This window comes from Canis aureus, chromosome 6 (genome assembly GCF_053574225.1).
Source record: "Canis aureus isolate CA01 chromosome 6, VMU_Caureus_v.1.0, whole genome shotgun sequence".
In the NCBI taxonomy this organism is placed as follows: domain Eukaryota; kingdom Metazoa; phylum Chordata; class Mammalia; order Carnivora; family Canidae; genus Canis; species Canis aureus.
The window spans coordinates 29,713,748-29,732,052 of NC_135616.1; the positions used below are offsets into that span (position 1 = coordinate 29,713,748).

At 31.9% G+C, this 18,305-nt stretch overlaps 1 long non-coding RNA gene across 1 annotated transcript in view; it reads left to right on the forward strand.

Annotated features, from left to right (window-relative positions):
- Positions 1-18,305, forward strand: part of LOC144315671 (uncharacterized) — a 150,042-nt gene extending 131,737 nt beyond the window's left edge. Inside the window, exon 9 of the long non-coding RNA XR_013381415.1 lies at positions 18,074-18,305. This is a non-coding gene — a long non-coding RNA (uncharacterized LOC144315671). The remainder of the gene's footprint in view (positions 1-18,073) is intronic.

The window sequence follows — 18,305 nt, forward strand, 5'->3', positions numbered from 1 at the left end:
GTGATTATTTAGTATACATCCCTTAGTTTTTGTCACATTCCAGTGAGATCAGTATTACCATCAGACTCAACAAAGACCACATAACTTGCATGTCGGAGTATAACCACGGTATCTAGGGCCATATTAATGCATAGTTCATCTCATGGTTACATATACTTGATACTGTTCTAAACACAAGAAATACTGGAATAAACAGATGTAAGCAAGTCAATCATAATCCCCTTCCCTCATGAAATTTACATTCTATTTTATTTTGTGTATAATTAAAATCTATTTCTCAATCTATTTGATAAGGTTTCTACTGTTTTTAATGTCTTTGATGAATAATTTAAAATATGAAGAATATTGAACCAAAGCCTTTTATTTGTAGCTCATGTTCACATAAAATGAGACTTATGTTTTCTATATTTGTGTTTACCCAGTAATTATATAAACTACATCAACAATTAATTTAAATCCTTGACTACTGGAATAAATTAGATTTATTCATTGCATACAGAAAAATTCATAATATCATTATAATTATTTTTGGCCACAGGCAAAAATGAAGTCTAGAAGTTTGTTGTGTTCATTACTTCACCCCTACACAACTAATTCTGATATCTTGTTGTTTGTTGTTGTTGTTTTCAGTTGTGTTATAAAAAGTATTTTATACATATTCTTCTTAGGGAGCTGGAACATCACTTGTATCAGGAAGATTTTAATTTTCCTTATGATCAGGTTCTAAGTGGAAATATATCACACCTGAAAGTGAAATTTCAGGGCTTACATTGTGAGTGAAAGACATCTATAGGTCTGGATGTCTTCAGGACTATTCCTAGCATTATATTACATACAACAGTTAATGACACTATACACACACACACCACTTTAATGAATATATGCTTTGCCTGTCTTTCCTATTTCATTTCTCAGTTTACTGATCTGTAAAATTTGAATAAAAATATCTATCTCTTAGAATACTCTACCTTGTAGATACTGTAATGGTGGATACATGTCATCATACATTTGTGCAAACCCACAGAATGTGTAACACCAAGAGTGAACTGTAAAGTAAACTATGGACTTTGGGTAGTTACGATGTACCAGTGTAGATTCATTAGGTACAAGTGTAGATTCATTAGCTGTAGTAAATGTACCACTGTGCTGGGGGATGTTGTAGTGAGGGAGGCTGTTCATGTTTGGGAGTATGGTTGATATGGGAAATCTCTACCTTCCTCTCAATTTTGCTGTGAACCTATCAACCAGTCTAAAAAATAACGGCTTAAAGATGATTGTCAATATCAAGTGGTGATGAGGATGTAGAGTCTAACTCTCATATACTCCTGTTGGAACAAAATTTTACAGACACATTAGAAATCCATTTAAAGTTAAACATGCATTTATCACATAACTCAGCAATCCATTTTTAGATATTTATCTAACTGAATTGAAAAAGTATGTACTTTGAAGTTTATAGAAACTCTATTTATCATCACAGAAAAACTGGAAACAATCTGAACGTCCTTCAACAGGTAAATGCATAAACATTTTGTGTACATCTTTGCAGTGGAGTACCACTCAGTGATAAAAAGAAATGTACTAAGACTCACGTAGCATGCATGAATCTTAAGCACATTTTGCATTTTGCTAATTGAAAGAAGTCAGATGAAAAAATAGGCTACGTATCATGTGTTTTTGTTTCTAGCTTAAGTAGCATTCTGTAAAGGATGAAACTATAAGAACTGTATCATCTGTTGCCAGTGATTTGGGGCAGGAGAATTTATTGTCTACAAGGGACACCATGAGGACATTTTGGGGATAAAGGAATCAATTTCTGTAGTACTGTGATAGTATATGAATGACTATATGTATTTGCATAAATCTATAGAACTGTACATCACAAATGATAAATTTTATATATTTTTAAAGATTACTTCTTTATTTTAGGGAGAGAGAGAGAGTAGGAGGGGGAGGGGGAGAGAGAAACTTAAGCATATTTTGTCCTGAACAACCAATTCAAGGCTCTATCTCACGACCCTAAGATCATGACTAGATCTGAAATCAAGATTTGGATGCTTAACCAGCTGTGCCACGAAACACCCCAACAAATGATAAATTTTACAGTATTAAAGTCAAAAGAAAAGATCAAGATTTTGGAAGAATTCAAGATGGAATGCAGATTGTGACAACTCTGATAGTACTACAAATTAGTAAAATAAATGTACTGAAGTACATAAGAAAGGAGCTGATCTAATAAACTTTGGGAAACAATTTGTTTTGATTTTTTCTAAAATTAAAATAAGTAAAAAAATAAAAATATATTCATACTATTCATATATTTATAAATAAGTATTTTGTACTATTTATAACATATATAGTATATATTTATTATAAATTTATATATAAATAATATAAAATATTTTTCTTTTTTTCTTTGAGTCATAGGTATTCTATAAGTGTGTTGCTTACTTTCTAAGCAATAGATCAATGGCAGTTACCTTTTTTTAAATTGATTTCTAGCCTAAATCCATTGTAGTATATCAAATGATGAATATATGCAATTAAAAAATATATATATTGAGCTTTGCTTTAGAAAACAATATGTGGTAAATTTTTCTGAAAACTCTAGACACACTTGAAGCACAAGCTTATTTTATCCTTGTTGGATGTAATATCTATATATGTCAGTTAGGTCAAGCTTGTTATTTGGTATTGTTCAAACATCCTATACTTTGTTTCTATGTATGTAATACTTCTTTTTTCTTCTTAATTCTTTTAAGATTTTCTCTTTGTTACTGATTTTGAGGAATTTGACTTTCAGCATAGTTTTGTGTGTGTGTGTGTGTGTGTGACGTGTAATTTTGTGCTTGGTTTCATTGAGTTTATTAAATATGCAGGTGTATAATTTTCATTATGTCTGGATAAATTTGACCATATACAGGTAATTTTCTCTCTCTTCCTCCTCTCCTCTCATTTGTGGACTCCAATTATGCATATAGTAGTACATTGGAAGTTCTTTCCCAGCTCACTGATACTTTGTTTATCTTTATTCATTTTCCCCCTATTTTCCATTTTTTATAGTTTCTATTGTAATGTCTTCAAGTTCACTTAGCCTTTTATCTACAGTATTTACCTTCCATTAATCTCTTCATATATATCTACATATACATATATATACACACATACATTATATACACATATATATATTATCTCAGACATTATAGTTTTTATCTCTAGGAGCCTAATTTGAATCTTTTTCAAAAAGATATCTTACCTATTTCTGCTTAATTTTTAAACATATACAATACAATTATGTTGGCTGTTTCAGCGTTTCTGCTAATTTTAATTCAGGTGAATTTTGATTGATATTTCTTCTCACCATGAGTCATGTTTCCTTATATGCCTGGTACTTTTTTATTAGATGCTAGTTACTATTAATTTTACTTTTCTGGATGGTGGATATTTTTGAATTCCTCTATTTTGGAGCTTTCTTTTAGCACACAGTTAAGTTAGTTGTACACTAACTTACACTAGTTAGTTGTACACTAGTTAGTTGTTTAGTTTTAGTTATTTCTGGTCGTACTTTTAGAATGTTAAGTGGGACCAGAGTTGTGTTTAATTCATAGTTAATTACTTCCTGCCACTGAGGTCAGACCATCCTGTTTACCCTACATAACATGAATTATTCCAGGGTCACATGAATTACGAAGTTTTGTAGTCAGGCTGGTGAGAATAGGCACTATATCAAGCTTTGTGTTAATGTTACTGGTCTTCTAGTTCTTTTTGTCTTTCCTGGAATGTATATATTGTTCTTGACCATCTGCAGATATTGTTGAAATTCTCTCACTGGGCACCCTCAGTTCTCAGGTACTCTGTCTTGCAAAATATAGTTGCTTTCATTTTCCTGGATTTTCACTGACAATTTGCCTGGATTTGTCTGGATTCCACCTTGCTGTGCTACAGCCTATGCATTCTCTCAAGGCAGTAATCTGGGATAATCACAGGTATCACTTTGTTTTTCTTCTTGTCTCTCAGGAATCTCTGTCTTCTATTTCTTGATGTCTAGTGTCTTAAAAACTGTTTTTTTCTCCCTAAATGTTTGTTTTCTGTTTTGTTTTGTTTTGGTAGGGGGAGAGAAAGAAAAGCTCTGGTGGCAAGGTAATTTAATTATTGTTTCTCCATGTTGGCCAGAAGCAGAAACGCAGATAACTGGACTATTTTAATAGTTTCTAACTGACATAATACTTTTGGATCATCAGTACAATGTTTAACTTATTTTGGGACATATTAAAGCCACCTTTTAGGAACATGGCTTTTGTTTTTTATGTACTTAGGATGCTTTCGTCACTTGGAGATATATAATCCTTAATACCTGATAATTGTTAAAGGCATCCATGGAACTATTCCCAGATCCTTAGGTATATGCTGGCTTATATGGGAACCCTATGACTTTATATAATTAAATTTGATTTTATGGTCTTAATGTTTCTTTAATATTGACATTATATGTTATACTTTTCTATCATTCATAGCACCTAGCTCATTTTATATGTACATAGTATATGCTCTGTAAATAAACAGTTTATTTATTGTCAATGAAAAATAAAGATTAAGATTTATCATTAGACCAAACGACATAAGGGTGATTCTTCTTGCTTCAATTTTAAATTCTATGAAATTGCAAGATTTGTCACTCTGATAAAATATATACAATACTTTAAAAAAATTACAACCTTAAATAATATTTCAGAAATATGTAAATGAAAAATACCTCCTGGGGATTTCACAAAAGGATGGGAGGCCTTATACCATGTGACAAGCATACTTTATGATCTTGTCTTTCTCAGAGGAGAATATGAATCTAATTCTGAGCTTCTCAAGAGAAAAAAATATTGGCGTTTAATTAACACCATAAGGCAGACAAACATAGCTCAAGTGATCTTTATCTCTGATGTTTGCCTTGGATGCTTTCAGGAATAGAAAGCTTTCAACAATTTCATGCTTTTTGTAGTACCCCTTTAAGGTACCTTCAGGCATCATGCACATAAGCTACATGCATAATATGGCTTTATTTATGGGGACACTTGCTAGGGCTTGTAGGAAGCTGTTTTTCATATTATTATTCAAATATCAAAATGATTATACTGTGTTACTTATGTAAGCACCTCTGGGAGAATACATGTTTCTTCTATGAAAAATAAAGTTTAAGTCTTCCACATGAAAGATACTGCAGTAACTCTTCCAAAAGCCTTGATACAGTTGTGTAAGATTTTTAGGAACTAGCTGACCTGACTCTGCAGGTAATTGTTGACCTTTTGACTTTGTTACTTTGGTACCATAAAAATAAAGTCCTAAATTTAAAATCTTTACTACAATATAAGAAAAGCAACAATTGCTAATTTGACAGATATTCTAGGAAATATTTTTGATCAGTTGCTATGACCCAAGCTGTAATAAAAATCTGAGGGATAAAGCAGCCAACAAAACTTGAGATCAGGGGCACCTGGGTGGCTCAGTGATTAAGCATCTGCTCAGGTCATGACCCTGGGTCCTGGGATCAAGTTCCTCATCAGGCTCCCTGCAGGGAGCCTGCTTCTCCTTCTGCATATGTCTCTGCCTCTCTCTCTTTGTGTCTCTCATGAATAAGTAAATAAAATCTTAAAAAAAAAAAAAACCTTGAGATCATTTTATTAGAACTCATGGGAGACAGAGTAAGCAGATAATTAAACTAACCTGAAAAATATCAGACAAAGATATATAGAGAATTTTTGAAAGAGTGACATTATGTAGAATGCTGGGTCTAATTTCAATTGTCTTATCATTGTATATATTTCTGATGATACGTTATTTAAAATAAAAACTAAATCACCAGAAGTGAAGTATAGAATGATAAAAGAAGAGTTTTTTTGTTTTTTGTTTTTTGTTTTTTTTTTTGGTAGACAAATATAATAGTACATTCAAAGACCCTAAAGTGATTCATTAGTTAGGAAAGGCTAATTTTACCATTATTTAACATATAGAAAATTACTTCTCAAGGTCCTTATTCAGCAGGGGTTGGCAACTTTTCTGCTTCATCAGGCCTATTAGGATCTCAAGCTTAAGCTTCACCTGAGTGAGATCCCACCATATTTTGGCTAAGCCATGCACAACACAACCAGACTTTTATGGTTGGTAAGACAAGGAAAGAAAGACTAGAGGATTGTATATAGGCTTTTCACTAACTTAGCCTGCAAGTGACATGCCTCTCATGCTTACACTGTATTGACCAGATCTTATCAAACATCCTGCTCAATTGAAAGAAGGGCCATAGATGTGAAACTTCCCATGATTAGAGTCAGAGAACTGCTAATATAGTAGTCCCCTCTTATCTATAGCCTTGCCTTCTGTGGTTTCAGTTACCTGTGATCATTCTGTCTGGTAGTAGATGATCCTCCTTCTGAAGAGTTGTCAGAAGGTCTATAGTAGCCTAATGGTGCACTGAGTGCTTACATCATTCACCTCTCTTCATCTCATCACTTAGGCATTTTATCATCACAAGAAGAAGGGTCCATACAGTGTAATAAAATATTTTGAGAAAGAGGGAGAGACCATACTCATGTAACTTTTATTACAGTATGCTGTTTTAATCATTCCATTTTATTATTATGTTGTTAGTCTCTTACTGTGCCTAACTTATAAATTAAACTTAATCGTAGGTATAACATGTGTAGAAAAAATATAGTATACATAGGTTTCCATACTATCTAGTTTCAGGCTTCCACTGGGAATCTTGGAATGTATCCCCTTCAGATAGGGGGAGACTATTCTATCTCTCCCAGGTAGGAAACAGCTTGCAAAATGTGCAGAACACAGTAAAGTGTACAGTGCCAGAATGTAGAAATAAGGAGAAAGTCTTGTGAGATGAGGTTAGAAATAGAGGTCCGGGTTTTTAAAGGATTTTCTAAGCCAACAGTAAGTTGTTTGGATTTTATTCAAGGTGCAATTGGATGCTATTGCATGCTTTACAATGGTCACATGATCTGATTTTCATCTTTAAAGGATCAGTATGTATGGGATATGGAAAATGAGTATTAGGTAAGAAAAAAAAAAAAAAGGAGGAAGCCAGCAGGAGGCAATTGAAATCTTTTAGGAGATGGGTTGTTTTCAAAAGGAATAGTAAAGGTTGAGAGAAGTGAATTCATTTGTAATGTTTAAGAGGTAAAATTGACACAATCTCCTGATGGATTGGTTGTGGAAAGAAGGATAATGTTTAGATTTTTGTCTTGGGCAATGACATGATGTCTATTTACTGAGATGGGGGAAGATATATGTGGGGTACAAGCTTATAGTATATAAACCTAGAGCTGTCTTTTGAGTATGTATGATAGGTATATTAGAGGTCATTAAAGATAAATCGAATAGATGCTGCTTCCTGATTCAGGAGGTCACTGAGCATGTACATACAGATTTTGGAGTCTTCACCATATAGATATGGTTTTCAGCCATAGGAGAGAATTTATCTTACAGAGACCTGATGGGTGTTATGCAATAAGTTTATTGTTGATATGAGGCTAGAACAAAAGCAAGTGTCTGGATTCTTAGTCTTAACTTTTCTTCCATTGTTACATGTATTTTTCTGGAACAAACTACACATATTTTCATGGTGACAAACAACATGGTAAAGTTTCCAGGGAGTGAGTCTTAAAAATGGCCTGCCTTACTCTCTAATCAATAAGAAACTGTTTTTAAGACAGCTGCTATTTTCTGGTGCAGAATGCATCTCAACATTTCCTGGCTGAGTGGTTCTGGAGGCTGCTTCATGATTGCATTTTATGTTACTTATTGAAGGGCCCACAATTACTATGCCATCTTTCACAGCAAACCATGATTCTGTTGACCCTCCATTGGCAACGCATATGGACTAGAGAATGGGTTTTATGTCGGTGTCCAAATTATCTTGCTTAGTTTCTTTTTTTTTTTTTTAAGATTTTATTTATTTATTCATGAGAGAAACAGAGAGAGAGAGAGAGAGAGAGAGAGAGAGAGGCAGAGACACAGGCAGAGGGAGAAGCAGGCTCCATGCCAGGAGCCCGACACAGGACTCGATCCCGGGACTCCAGGATCGCGCCCTGGGCCAAAGGCAGGCTCTAAACCGCTGAGCCACCTAGGGATCCCCTCTTTCTTAGTTTCTTAAGGGAACTAACCAAGTACTTGTTTTAGAAAGTCTTTAGAATCTCTACTTATCCAAATCCTATTTTTCAGAGACAAACTTAAGTCTAAAGTTCAGTAAAACCTTTCTATGATGATACCTTTATGTCTCATTTTGATGTGAAACTATGTAAAGTTTAAATTATTAATTTAATATGCTTCATTTTTTTCTAGTAAATTATTACAATTGTAACTTCTGTTTTAGGGTTCCTCTTTGAATTTCCTAAAAAATCTAACCTAACTTAGAACACATAGGAGTTGTTCAGTGAATTCTGAGTTTTTTGCATAGTGTATGTGTGTGTGTGGGAGAGTTGTGTATGTGTGAGGGAGGGAGAGAGAGAGGGCAGATGTCGAAATGTTAATGAGTTCATTTTTGAAACAGGGTATATATTTTAAATTATTTTTCTAGTGTAAAAATAATAAATGTATTTTTGAACAATTTGAAATATAGAAATATCCTAATAATTATATTTTAAATAGCTCTAAATAATTTGGAATTTCTTCATGGATCTGTAAATCATGCTATTATTTTTTTTTCATGCTATTATTAAATTGAATTTTATATTACCATTTTTAGATCAAAACTAGACAGATATTGACAATTTCAAATGGCTTTAATCTATTTAAATTTTCATATATTGATTTCCCATAAAATATTTTGAACATGTTTTTTGTTTGTAAATGGTTCTCATGTGTGATTTTAATTGGCTGTTCAGCAATCCCTGATTTAAATATCAATTTAATCAACACTTCAATATTGTTCATCATTTGTTTCCTTTTTCGATTTTTAATAAATACCAAATTTGCTATTTCTGTACATTAATCTTTGCCTATATGTGTTTCTGTTATTTTTAGATAATACTGATAAGGAATAACTAATTTAAAGGATATCATCATCTCTAAGTTTCTTGATTCATCCTGACAAATAGATATCTTGAAATAGTGTATTAATTTACTCTTCCATTGGAAGGGGATTAAATAGCATTGGCAGACATTTTTCATATTGTATTAAGCATTTCCATTTGTTCCTGAAACATCTACACTATTTACTATTTTTTTTCTTTCTTAAACTTAAGAATTTCTCACTAATTCTTAAAATCTCTTATGAAAGATATTAACCTTTTCTCAATTATATTAAAATATTTCCAGATTGTTTCACTTATGCTTCAATTATTTTGTCAAATTTAAAGTACAAAATATGAGGTGGTAAAACATTAATATTTTCTTTAATTATCTTTTTGTTCTTAACATTTGTCAATCTTAAAATCAGTTTTTACCTGTAATTCAAGTGTTTATTTTCCATATGATTTTGTGATGTTTTTTACTCATTAATCTACTGCAGATTTATTTTCTAATATAATATAAGCTAAGACTCTAACTTGACTTTTTAACTGAACACTTTTCTTGACTTTTAAATTCTGTTTCTCAATCATAGGGAATGTTACCTTTATTGTATATTATGCTACACACACATAAATACACACATGTATGTTTTAGGAAAAAACACTTTTATTCTACATTAATTTTTTTATTATTGACATTTCATTTATTATGTCAAAAGAAAATTCAGAGGGCTTTACTTGATGCAAATATTTTATTGAACAGGAAAGAAACTGTGCACAAATAGGGATACTTTACACTTGAAACAGGTAAGAAGCTAAAAGGCATGATGTCACAGGATGGCGTATAAAGTGAAAATGAGGAAGTGTTTAACCTTTATAATCATTACTTGTTGCATGAGGTCTTCCAGATGGCAGGGAATAAGTGATATTCTTATGCCATTTTAGGAAGATGACTTAAATTTCAATTATGATTATCAGAACCATTTGCAAGACATAACTAAGTTATGTTTTGCTTATATTCATGAAATAAACTAGAATAAGTTTTGCTTTATGGGACTTAACTGGTTTTGTCTGCTTAGGGAATTTTCAGGTCTAATTTTTATTTTATTTTATTGCAATAATTATGACCCATTTGGTGTCCTAAATACTCACATTATTAGTGCTTAAAAATATTTTTGTATTTAGTTTTTAGAAAATTATAAAATCAATTCATCAAAATAAATCCAACATTTACCACTGCCATTCTTGTTCTGTTGCCTGAGATAACTGACTCTAAAACATATTAATCCTATAATTTTCGTGATGATCTATACATTTATTTTGAGAGACGGACTTAATTACAGTATAAATTATACTAAGGGTTTTGCAAAACATTTGTTTCACAGCATTGTTAAATATTTTAGCTGTTTATGGTACATAGACCAGCCCATTAAGACACTATATTATTAATTTTATACTTGTTTCTGTATATTATATTTTATTTTCTATAAATATAATTTAGAAATATTTGCAATTATGATCTGTCTCCTTTCACTAATTACTACCTTTAATAAATATTTTTATGTCTTATTGAATTTATCAAAATTTCTTGAAAGAGAATTTACAATAAATAGCTATCACAAATTTACTGAGAGTTCTAATATTGTAAAGTTACTTTTAAGTCTGGAATGATTTATATGTATTTTATTGCATTGTGAAGCATGCTTCCATTTTTATTTACAAGTATTTAAATACTATTTAGAATACTAATATGTCTTTGAAATCTATTGTATCATATTTCTCTTATTGACCCTTTTTGTGCAATATGCTTACAAAATTTCTCATAATTAAAGTATACATTTTCTAATATTAAATCACAATTCTGAGATAAAGATTCTTTCTTTAGAATTATTCAACTGATATATTCTTAAAATTACTAAATAAATATTTTATTTAAGATTTTTAGTATATTACAGAAAAAATGAAAACAAAAATGATCATTTTAATATAATTTTCAAAAATTATTTGGAAAGTTTAAGATTTTCTTACCTTCTTAAACAAATTATAGCTTCTGGAAATTATTTGCTATTCACCTTTCTTGTTCATGTGGTAATTTATTTTTATATTTTCCGGAAAATTTATGTATTTAAAAAAACATCAAATTTTCAGTAAGTGCATTATAAAGTTTTGGAGAACCCTTTTAAACTCCGTGTCTTAGATATTTTTCTTTTGTCTCACATTAAAGTATAATTTTGTATATTTTTATTTTAAATAAGAGGTTTTTAAAATTTAATTTACATAGTCTTTGTTTTAACTTTACATAATCATTCGCTATTTTATTTTTCCTGTGAATGGTTTTCCTTATGTGGCTATTATTTTCCAAGCTGCCTGGTGTAAAGATATATTTCAGTACTTTTTCTGTTTTTAATAATGAAAACATGTGAAGCTATAAATGTACTTTGGCAAAACCCTATACATTTTGATCTATGTTTATCTTCAGTTTTGTTTAACATTTAAAAATTAGTAATATTTATTATGCATTTTATTTGGATTATGTTCTAGGTTTTGTTGTGTGTGCTCAATGTATTTTAATCAGTCAATAATCCCATTTTAGAGATGATAAGAGAATTTAGATGAAGAAAAGTTGCATAACTCTGCCAAGTGATATGCCTGGAATTTTAAACTAAGCAGTTTACATGTACTTACCCAGAATTCTCTCTTTTAGAAAAAGACCAGTCACCCAGAAGTAATTGTTACTTTGTTTATTTGTTTGTCCATTAGTTATTTGTTTGTTTATTGCAAATTAAACAGAATTTAAAATGAATGCATTTTAAGCATGCTGTTTGATGAGTTCCGACAAATGCATAAATAAGTGTAACCACAGACCCAACCAACCATGATGGAAATACAGAAGTTTCTGTCAACCCAGATGGAACACTTGGACACTTTTCTGGCAATTCACACCCCTCAAACACTGTGCTGATTTTTATCAGCATAGAATTTTATCTGTTCTAAGACTTCACATAACTGAGTATTTTTTATATGCCTGGCTTCCTTAGCCGAACTTAAAAACTGACATTCCTACATTTGGTTGCATTTAGCTGCAGTTCTTTATTTTTAACTTCTGAACTTCAGCTAAAAGCATTCTGTTTTAGGACATAAGTTTTTATTTTTGGGGGGTAACTATCTAAGAGCAAAATTGCTACATTACAGGTCTGTTTTTAACTTTATAAAAATACCTGATTTCCAAAGTGATTGCTGTACTTGTAACTTGCACCGAAAAATTATGAGATTTCAGTTGTTCTTCTTCAACAGTATTTGGTAATGAAATTTCAGTATTCATATTAGTGGTTGTGAAGTGGTATTTCATATTTTGAATTTGCTATTTTCCAATATCTAATGACGGCAATCACTTTTAGATTGCCTTGTTGGTTATTATTTTGTTTTAGTTTGTGAAGTCATAAGTGTTTTGTGTGTTTGGATTGTTACCTTTTTATTAATTTGTAGAGGTTATCAATATATTTTGATAAAGTTCATCGGATATATTTAGGGAGGTATTTTTTCCTCAATCTGGCTTATAGATTTTTTTTTCTTTAATGATTTATTCGGAAGACCAGTTGTATTTAGTTATAATATAGTTTAGTCTATTGTTTTTTCTTGTCATTTTTTGTCTTATTTAAAAAATCCATTTAATCCAGAGTTACTTAATATTTTCCTCTACTTTATTTCTTTTTTAAAATTTTAATTTTTTTTAATTTTTAATTTTAATTTGTTTCATTTCATTTCTTAAAGATTTTATTTATTCATTCATGAGAGACACACAGAGAGAGACAGAGACATAGTCAGAGGGAGAAGCAGGCTCCCCAAAGGGAGCCTGATGCAGGACTTGATCCGAGGACCCCAGGATTGTGACTTGAGCCAAAGGCAGATGCTCAACCATTAAGTCACCAGGTGCCCCTATTTCTTATACTTTAGCTTTTATTTGTGTATGTCAGCCAGAATGTTGAGGGGATTTGTTTTTTGTTTTTGTTTTTGCTTTTTTCCTTTCAATCAGATACTCCGTTTTTCCAGCATCCTGTGTTAAAACTTTGTTTTTCTCTCCAGGTACTTGCCTTGATACCTTTGTTAAAAAATTAACAAAGCTTAGTCAAATAAAGACATGGATTAGTTTGCAAATGTTTGTTGAGATTAATTGTATTCATGAAGCTTATTGGTGTTAAATATAATTTTCTTATACTTAACAGATTTTTGCTAATACTTCCACTTTCATTTCTAATTTTGAAAGTCTTTATTTTCTCTCTTCTATTCTTTATCATCCTTCCTGGTTTTATCAACTTTCTTAATATATATGAAAATTACTTGGCTTTTGTTGCTTTTCCTATTGTCTTTCCATTTTTGGTTACATGGATTTTTTCTCTTATTTTTATTATTTATCATTTTCTACTTTAGGTTTATTGTGCAAAATTTTCTAGTTTTTCTTTTTTTTTAATTTTCTAGTTTTTCAAGTTGGAAGCTTAGATCATTAATTGTAGAACTTCCTAATAAAAGCATTTTAAAATAGAAATTTCTTATAACTGCTTTAGCTGCATCGCTCAAATGATTTATATATATATATATAATTTTTTTTAAAATTTTTGCCCTATTTCCCTTAATAGGATTCAAATACAGTGTTGTGTAGAAATTGCTTCCTTCAGTTTTAAATGGAAAATATTCATTCTTTTACCAAGTATATTACCCTTGGATATTATTTAACCAACTTTGTGGAGTTTCACTTTATTTATTCATGTCCTTGTACTTAGCAAAGACTCCAGGGTACCACGTAGTGATTTTTGGAGGTCTTTCTTTGAGTAGTCCATCCTTTCTGTATTTCTTCTCCACAACTTGCAACTGCCTTAGCCTCCTTGAACTCCGAATCCATCTCCTCAACTCAGCAGTCACAAGGTTCATTGTGAGTCCTTCTTCCTTTTGGAAATGTTGGGAGTTCCTCCATGGTTTGAAAATTTCCTCCACAGAGAGCCGAGGTGACTACTGAGCTCACCACATTTTTTTTCCTCCATCCATGATCTCAGTGCTATGTTGTATACTGTCCAGTACTTAAAATAATTTCATACATTTTGTCCATTTCTCCAGTTGTTTATATTTGAGTAGTCAAGGCTAGTACTTCTGACTGTCATGTCTATAAATCTTTTCATTCTTTTTTAATTACATATTAAATTATTTCTACACTGAATATTGATTGCACTTACTTTATATGTCCAATGTCGATAGATGTATTTTGGAGGCTTCATAAACATTGTGAGTTTCTCAGTCTTCTTCCACTTTAGACAGTTAAATATATATAGTTGATAAATAAATTGGTATGGAAAATTGTATGATTATTCTGTATGAAAGGTATATATACTGTGAATAAACTTTATTACTCTTTGAAGGAACTTGCCTTAATTTTACTTTGTCTAAAAAATAACGTTCCCACTTTATCCTTATAATCTTCTTCAGTACTGCCCAATGAATATTATTCATTTAATTTATTTTTATTCATTCTGTCATCTCTTTAAAAATGTTTCTTCTTAGTGTTAATTTTTCCTCCAATTTCATACTTGGTATTTTTATAAGTAGATTTTAATTAATTTACATTTATTTTGATAATTAGTCTATTTGATCTTTTTTTGTGATTATATTCCTAAATATTCTGTTTATTTATAATCTATTACTCTTTTGCGATATTTGGTCAGCTTTTACATTCTCTCTATATATTTATGTATTTTTTAAATTAATTCTTAGCCATTAAAAATGATAAAGTAGATACTACTAACATATTAATTTACTAAAGCTTTATGGATTTAAATAACACAAAAACCTGGAAATGATATGAGGTTTATTAAATCCCAAAGCCCATTCTCTTAAGCAGTATATTAAACTTTGTCAGTGGTCTCCTGTCTCATTTTTATTGATCATCTTTGCATTCATTTCATTTTCTTTCCATATAGGTTTCTGTACCTTAATCCATTCTGTCCATGAGATTTTATTCTCTAATTAATATCTTTATATAATATGTGCTGTTACGGAAACAGACCTCAAAAATTTTCTTTGATAATTAAAAAAAATATAAATATGCTTTTATTTTGAGGTTTCAGAATGGATATTTTTCTCCTTAACAGAGAGCTATTTATAGGGAACTTTAAAGAGGTATAAGTCATGATAAGTTCTCTAAGAATTTATTTATAGTCTAGTAATTTGTTTCTTAATGTCTTCTCACCTTATACCCAATATCTAAAAACAATAGCTAGAAACATAATTAGGACATATTTAGGACTCAGTATTTTTTTGGATAAATATACAAAATTAGAAAAAATACACATCTTGTGTCTGTCAATATATAGAATGTGTGAACGCCTTTTTTTTTTTTAATGTCACGTTGTCCATTTTGTTTCTGCTTAAACTTCCTCTTAGAGTCATAGTAGGTCAAATTGATAGTATCAAACGTCCATTCAACTGGAGTATCTGATGGTTTGAGGGACTTAAATACATGGCCTCATGCTTTAACCCTTTGTATAGTAAGCAAAAACTACAGATCTAATTATGCTGGGCTATGAGCACTCTTCCTTCCCTCTTCATTGCCATTGAAGTGGCCATGTTTTATGTCTGCCTACTCTTTAATCTGCCCATCTTCCATAAATCAGTAGCAGCCATGTCTTCTACATGGATTTGAGTTAGCCTCACCATGCTCCTGTCCCTACCAGAGAAACACAGTCCTGCCCAATCTAGCTGAATAGTTTCAAGGATGAGAACACTAACCATTCAGGACAGAAGCCTCCACAGGCTTGTGCTCCACCTACTTGAAAAATATTTTGCTTTCTCAGATGTTGTCAACATGATAATATGACCTTGAAACTACCAGTGACATTCTTTAGAGAAAGCCTGCATTTAGAGAAAGCCTGCATGGGAATGAAATGAACATACTGGACTGTAATTCTGAGAGAGAGAAGTGGGCCAGAAAGAGAGAGAGACCCTAAACAATAAACATCCTGGAAGTTAGAATCGTCTCTGGATAAATTAATTCTGTCAGGTGGAGGGGGTCGGGGTGGCATTTCTATAAATGACCAGATAGTAAATATTTTAGGTATTGAGAGCCAGATAGTGCCTTCTCAAATCCTGAGTTCAGCTATTATAGTGTAAAAACACTAACAGTCAATACATAAAGGAATGATTGTGACTTTGTGCCAGTAAAACTTCATTTATAAAAATAGTGACTGTAGGCCGTAGTTTGCTGATCCTTGCTATAAAATAATAAATTGTCTTTTTCTTTAGTGAGGATTGGACATATTCCATTTGCCTCCATAAGATGTTTGACCTAGAGAAAAACTTTCAGTGTCTTTGTGGAAAGTGTACGTCCCGTGATGTATCCTTCCCAGGCACTCACTCTGCCTTTTCTGCCCTACTTCCTACTCTTTTTCAAATACATGTAGCAGTATTAAAATGGGCAGAAGATGAAAGTGATATTATGGTCTGGGAAGGGGACATTTAAATATGTCCTTTAAAAAAAGCAGTGCCCTGGCAGTGGACAGAAGCTGCTTTGTTCTCTTACTGTTACATTTCCTGGTGTTTGGGAAAAGATACTGTCTCCCCATTTTGTTGCCAGGGGAATAGGCTGCTCTCCTCAAGGAAGTGAACAGCAGGAGAGCCACCTATTATTTTCTCAACCCAGCTCCATTGTCTTTATACTTAATGTCAAATCTCTTCAGATAATAGCAAAAGATTTTCTGTCAGTTGAATTTTTGGGGGTGGTGAGTTTTTAATGCTTTTCTGTCTTCTAACTTCGAAAGTGTTTTAGCAGGAAATGTAAAGTATCTGTAGTTAGAGTTGCTGGTCCAATGCTGTTTTGGACCAGGATGTTGTTCAATATACTGAAATAAACACACTATACAGCTTTGGGGCATAGTTTTTAGTCTGAAGTTATGGAAAATAAAAGAGAGAGGAAAGGGCAGACTCTGGCAGTAATTAAACTTTCCCAGAAGCCTGTGGGTTCCTCAAACTCTCAGCAAACATATTAGAACGGATCTGATTCAGAAACAGGTGCCAGGCCCAGTAACTCAAGAGCATATGCATTATCTCCACCTGGGGAATGGAAATAAAAGAAGAAGCATTAATCAGAACTCTAATCAGTGAGGGATACAATAAGGTTGATCTCACCTTATTTAGTTAGAAAAGCTCACATTGAGGCAATATCCAGGTAGTCACCATTTTCATACTGATTATATCAGGAAAAATGAGGGTAATGATTCAGATTTGGCAGCTGTGGTCTCTTGTAAGAGAAACTAATAAAGGGACACTAAATCTTGATATACTTATCACATTTGGGCTGTCAGGAGTATATAATCTTCTCTGAAGTTTCTTGGATTTGTTTAGTGCAGCATATTTCATCAGGAAAAAAAGTTCCCCTCGCCCCGCCTTTTAGAGGATTGCCTAAAGGAACAAACCTACATCTTTCCAAAAAAGCAACAAGTCGTTGCTTTATAAACAATATATTTATTATTAAGGGTCATAAAAAAACACTCAGACACATACAAATACACAGACCCATCATCTCCTCACTGCTAGATCCCAATTTAAGTTACTTGGGAACAAAGCAACTTCACATTTGAAAGACATATTTATATGTAAAAGTGTATGTTTTTAACCCATTAGCCATTATTACTTTTATTCTGAAATTACATTGAGAAAGACAAGTGAACAGATAGCAAAGAATATATAATCTAAAATGCATTACAGAGATAAATGTGTGTGCAAGTGTGTGTGTGCCCACATATATGTTAAAAAAGTCATATATAAAGCTGAAGTTGATACAGACAAATATGACGAGTTTTACATTTTGCTGTGAATTGGCTCAGTTTACCAAGGAGTGGGCATGGCAGACCATGATGAGGAGTGCAGATAGTATTTACTGTCACCAGTGATGTGCTAGTGGAGTGATTGATTGGGCTGTCACCTTCTCAAGAATACAGAATGTAGTAACTAATTCCTAACAACACAGAATGTAGTAACTAATTGTACTTTTTATTGCATTGTCCTTTCCTCTGTTTCAGGACATCTTCTGAATGTGAATCCTCTCACTATGTAAGAGCTGTTATACTGCTACAAATGGTCTCTCTGGAGTAAATGTTTTCACCAGAAGTCCTAGACATTTTGTAATGCAGTCCTTCCAAAGTATCCATTGGTCCTTGGCTCTCTACCCCATCAAGCTTCTTTTGTAGGACTCTTTGTTTTGTACCATTTGAAGTGATAAATAAATAAACTGAAGTCATCTTTTCCTTAAAA